Here is a 6,000-nt window from a genome sequence, read left to right on the forward strand (position 1 = left end):
AGTTCCACTCAGCCCCGTTGTTTTCCTGCAGTCGACCAGCCGCACAGTCACCCTCTTCAGACCCAGCAGTAAGGCGCTACCAGAAGAGGCACTACACGGGGATTCTGGGAGGGCGGAGGGATGCGGGCTAGCATTGTCCTGGAAACCACAGGAGGGGAGGAATGTTTAATGATAATTCACGTTCCATACAGCCCCCCTGGACACTCACCACAGAATTTACTGCATCTCAATGCTTTGATGATGTGCTTCTGCACATGAGGTTAGGTAGCCAACAACGCCATGATATCGTCTATAAGCATGATCAGGGATTTCTAGTGGAGAAGCAGTTTCTACATATCTTCATACTAAACCATCTTTGATGACACTGTAGCCAAACAAAAGCTTGGTTGTATTAGTCATTTTCAAACGGTCATTTAGGGGTATTCTATTGACTCTAGCACTGTGGGACAAAATGGAGCTCTAAAGTTGTCCTGAGTTATACAATAGGCTAGTTGACGTTCGCGTTTCCACTGCGAGATTTGAGTGGAGACAAACAGATTCTGTTCAGTCAGCCGTCCTGATGAGCCCTTCCCAGCTAGCTAGTTTGTAGTTGTGGGTAGCAACGTCAGACAGAATTTGAAACTTGTCTGTTGAAGTTGGGACTTGGGAGCGTGTTCAGAATCATTCCGTTTTTTAAATCAGAGTAATTGTTAGTATTTATTTATTTGAATAGACGTTAATGCCGTAGTTTTACATTTTCAGTAAAAATCATTACAATAAATGCACTTCACCCTGGCATGATACTGGCTACAGTATCTAGCTACTTCCCTCTCTCTCCTTTCTGCGGTCAGCAGGAGGACACTGCCACATGTGTTTTCGTGTTACCGGCTTGCAAAGGAAACTCTCCCGACTGAGCAGTAGACTATCACGGTGATATCCAGGTGGTTTACAACCACTATAACAAGTTATTTCTCATGTAAGCTGCTATCAAGCACCTCCAAACAGCCCCGTTGCACTACTGATTCACACCGGCTTGTCGATACATTAGCTAATTGGTCATGGTGACATCCAGGTTACTACCACAAGCTATTTCTCCCTCACCCATCAAAATAAACATTACTTTCTGTGACAAGTTTTAACTAGCGCCATGTTGTTGTTGCCAGCTAGCGGGCAGAAACGAGCTTGCTGGGAAGTGGGGAAGGGCTCTTCAGGACGCCTGACTGAACCCGAATCAAATCGTCTCCACGACTTTCAGCTGCATGACATACATCATTAATTTGGGCAGCAGGCGTGTCCGTATAGCCTCTCCCTTTCCCACTAGATGGCCAAGCTGCAAAGTCAAAGGGTAGATCATAGAAATGTATGAAAACAAACACTTGGGTTTTGGTCTTAAAAGGTGCTACACATATTTTTTTGCATTCTAATTTGTGAAAATGTCCTTCGTATATCTGCAGTAATAGTGGAATGATAGTGTTTCACAGTATTACTTACCCGCCAGTGTTGTGATTGGCTGTGATATTCGCCTATTAATTTCTCCCACCCGTCCTGCATCTGTTGTCAAAATGGGAAAGCTGTTTTGTGTTTGTGTTATATAGTGGAAATCGGGTCAAGCGCCCAATGTAGAAATAGTCCTTTCCTGGTTGGTAAAATTCAACACTGTTTGCTCAATTTCAGTTTGTGCTTGAATACAAGCACTGAATAACGTAGGGAATCATTTTACAATCGAAATCGCTGTGAAATATATTTTCAATAACAGATGTTTGCAGCTGGTGGACCAAAACCGAAAGGAAAAGGCTCAAGAGCAAGTCTCCGCCATGTTACAGTGGAAAAGGGAGGAGGAGATTTGTTTTGAATGAAGCCTCGTGCTGTTGTAATTCACCTAGCTTCCACATAGGGGATAAATTAGGTGTAGCGCCTTTAATTAAAGGTTAGGGTTAGCAGTGTTGTTAAGGCTAGGCTTTTTTCTGATTTTAAGAAAATAAATAGTTGAACTAAATGGGGCTTCTGTCTTTGCCACTAGGCCAGATAGTGAGTGAGAATCTGTTCCACCTTCCAGGGGAATAAGCTAAATGCCGAGATAACTAGTAAATCGGTCAGAGCCAGGGTCGGATGCATAAAATGGCGATTAATGATAAAATAGCTACCCTAACTATGGGGGATTATTTTGACACTGCACATTTTAATTTAAGTAAATCTATCGTCAGAGCAGAACCCACAACAGAATAAACGAGTAACATTGCTAGACAGCAAGCTAGATAACTCACCTGATCCATGGCTATAGTTAGCTGTGTAGCTACTAGCAAGTCTCTGTCCGACGTTCCACGTATCAAATAACTACCATGCGTAGCTAGATCCTTCACGACGTTCAGTTAGTTGCCCTGGGTTTTGTAGTTTGAGCTGTACTTTGTAGTTTGAGAGCTGAGTACTCCGCTAGTGAAGGTTATACTTTTTCAGCAAGGCAATAACGTCTGCTTTGACTCACCCCCCCCAAAAAAACAAACACAGACCAGGCCAGAGTAGTCGAGTATAGATTTATATAAATAAACCGAACATAGGTCTAATATCACTTCCCTTTCCCCATCCTGGAATATGGCTCCTTTTTATTCGTGTAAACATGTGAACATATTGTTAGAACAGCCACTCAGGCATCATTCAACCAGGAGTAAATGGAATAAGATACGTCTACCAACCTTCTCCCTCCCTCCCACACACCCATATATTTACCTATTTAGTTTCACATGATAAAACCCAGTGATAGAGAATTGCAGTTTATGAAAGTTCAATCAGTAAGGCTGGTCTGAATTCTTTAACATAATACAGTAACGGTAATATAATTCACATAGTTTCCTATTCTATGTGCATAGTGGGAACGTGAAGTAGGGGTCGGCAGGTAACCTAGTGGTTAGAGCGTTGGGCCAGTAACTGAAAGGTTGCTGGATCGAATCCCCGAGCTGACAAGGTAAAAAAAAATCTGTCGATCTTACAGGCATTTAACCCGTCATTGTGAATAAGAATTTGTTCTTAATTGACTTGTCGAGTTAGATTTTTTTTTTTTATGTTAGAGGTTACAGCTCCTCCTCCTTTCTATTGGCCACGTAAGGAACGTCATTCACCTGTTGACCTTATAACCTAAGAGAACAGAACGTCATTCACCTGTTGACCTTATAACCTAAGAGAACAGAACGTCATTCACCTGTTGACCTTATAACCTAAGAGAACGGCACAGTCGGCTAGGCTACAGCTACTAATGAAGACAACTTTAACCTCTCTGGGCCAGTGGGACGTTAGCGTCCAGTCAACAGCCAGTGGAATCGCGTGGTGCGAAATACAAATACCTCAAAAATGCTATAACTTCAATTTCTCAAACATATGACTATTTTACACCATTTGAAAGAGGCTTTACAGCGAAAGCAAAACATTAGATTATGTCAGGAGAGTACCCTGCCAAAAATAATCACACAGCCATTTTCAAAGCAAGCATATATGTCACAAAAACCAAAACCACAGCTAAATACAGCACTAACCTTTGATGATCTTCATCAGATGACACTCCTAGGACATCATGTTATACAATACATGCATGTTTTGTTCAATCAAGTTCATATTTATATCAAAAACTAGCTTTTTACATTAGCATGTGATGTTCAGAACTAGCATACGCACGAAAAACTTCCGGTGAATTTACTAAATTACTCATGATAAACGTTGACAAAATACATAACAATTATTTTAAGAATTATAGATACAGAACTCCTTTATGCAAACGCTATGTCAGATTTTAAAATAGCTTTTCGGCGAAAGCACATTTTGCAATATTCTGAGTACATAGCTCGGCCATCACGGCTAGTTATTTTGACACCCACCAAGTTTGGGGCAACCTAAACTCAGAATTACTATAAGAAAAAATGTATTATCTTTGCTGTTCTTCGTCAGAATGCACTCCCAGGACTTCTACTTCAATAACAAATGTTGTTTTGGTTCCAAATAATCCATAGTTATATCCAAATACCTCCGTTTTGTTCGTGACAAAAAATGTCAAAATATTCCATTACCGTACTTAGAAGCATGTCAAACGCTGTTTAAAATCAATTTTTATGCAATTTTTCTCGTAAAATAGCGATAATATTCCAACCGGACAACGTTGTATTCATTCAAAGACTGAAAGAAAAAAATGGAGAAGTCTCGTGACCGTGCATCTCAGTCTCACTGTCCCCAGGCAGGCCACTTACCATCTCTGCTGCTGTACTTTGCCCAGAGACAGGAGACACGTCATTCCGCTTTCTGAATGCTTTAGAGAGCCAATGGAAGCCTTAGAAAGTGTCACGTAACAGCACAGATGCTGTAATGTTGATAGAGATGCAACAGAAGGACAACAAATTGTCAGACAGGGCACTTCCTGCATGGAATCTTCTCAGGTTTTGGCCTGCCATATGAGTTCTGTTATACTCACAGACACCATTCAAACAGTTTTAGAAACTTTAGAGTGTTTTCTATCCAAATCTACTAATTATATGCATATTCTCGTTTCTGGGCAAGAGTAGTAACCAGTTTAAATCGGGTATGCTTTTTATCCGTCCGTGAAAATACTGCCCCCTAGCCCCATTAATAAACATTTAAGAAGGATTAAAAAAAATGACAATTGTAAAATGCTTCTTATGTAATGAGGTCTGTTACTGTTGGGCTGGAACAAAAGTCTACAAATCCAGTAAATATCCAGGACCAAAGGCGGACAATTTTGTGTTTTATATTCATGTCGATTGTAAATGTCTGTGTACAGTGTAAGGACAAAATTACTTTCATCAAAGCAACCAGTGAGGGAAAAGTATCTAGTTTTGTCACAAGACAGTAATTTCCTGTTCAATACCAAATATTTGGCGGCCTTAACCGCACGTTAGTCTAGATCGATCAGCCATAAGATGGGCCAGGATTCAGCATTGCTCCTTAATCACTCAGGCTAGTCTAGACTTCTATTGCTTTCTTTAGAGAACAAGTAATATATTAGAAGTACACTCCTCTCTCCACCCTACTGGACATCTGACCTACAAGAACACTAAACATAAGAAACCCAACGTTATCGTCACTTCCTGTTTTCCCACCCTGAATCAGACTCTTCTTTATTTGTGTACAAGTTCTGATTTTATAATTAGGAGCTTTAAAAAATATAAAAAATAAATGAAAGTTAAAAACACAAAAGTTTCATGAAATTAAATGTAATAAAGTTGCAAGCAGATGTATTATTTTATTTTTTTACTTTATTCATACTTTGTAAACATGTGAATATATTGTTAGAACAGGCATGATTCAGCTAGAAGTAAATGAAACTATAGAAAATCATCATGCGTGTACCAACCTCTCCCCAAACCTCCCCACACAGAGAGCTCATATCACTACGCATTTAAAGCCATGCTATAAAACCCAGTGATAGAGAAATACATTTAGTCATGCTGAAAAATCACTTTAAGCACTCGATTGTGAAAACTCTTCCCATCGTGTGCAGTGGTAAGGTTTCACTCCAGTGTGTGCTCTCTGATTAACTTTCAGGTTTCTTGAGTCAGCAAAACTCTTTCCATAGTTGGAGCAGTGGTACGGTTTCTCTTCTCTGTGTTCATTGGTGTACTATCAGATTTCCCATTTTAGAGAACATCTTACTACAAATGGGAGCAGCTGTAAGGTTTTTCTCTAGTGTGTGTTCTCTTGTGTGCAGTCAGGGCTGTTCCCACATTTAACACAGCCGTATGGTTTCTCTCCTGTATGTGTTCGCTAGTGTACTTTAAGTTTTGAGGAAGAGTTGCAACTCTTCTCACAGTCAGGGTAGCTGTGAGGTTTGTTTCCCGGTGGGTCTCCCCTGGTGTTTTCTTGAAGTGTTTCCGATCTAGAGAGGTGCTGCCTCGTCAGTATCAGGATGTTGAGACTCCCCAGAGGATCCACAACAGTCACGTCTCTCTCCTGTGTGAACGAGAACATCCGTGAATGCAGCTACACACTTCGATGCAATTTCAAGTGTGAAAAAATATATACTAT

Source organism: Salmo salar, chromosome ssa02 (genome assembly GCF_905237065.1).
Source record: "Salmo salar chromosome ssa02, Ssal_v3.1, whole genome shotgun sequence".
In the NCBI taxonomy this organism is placed as follows: Eukaryota; Metazoa; Chordata; class Actinopteri; order Salmoniformes; family Salmonidae; genus Salmo; species Salmo salar.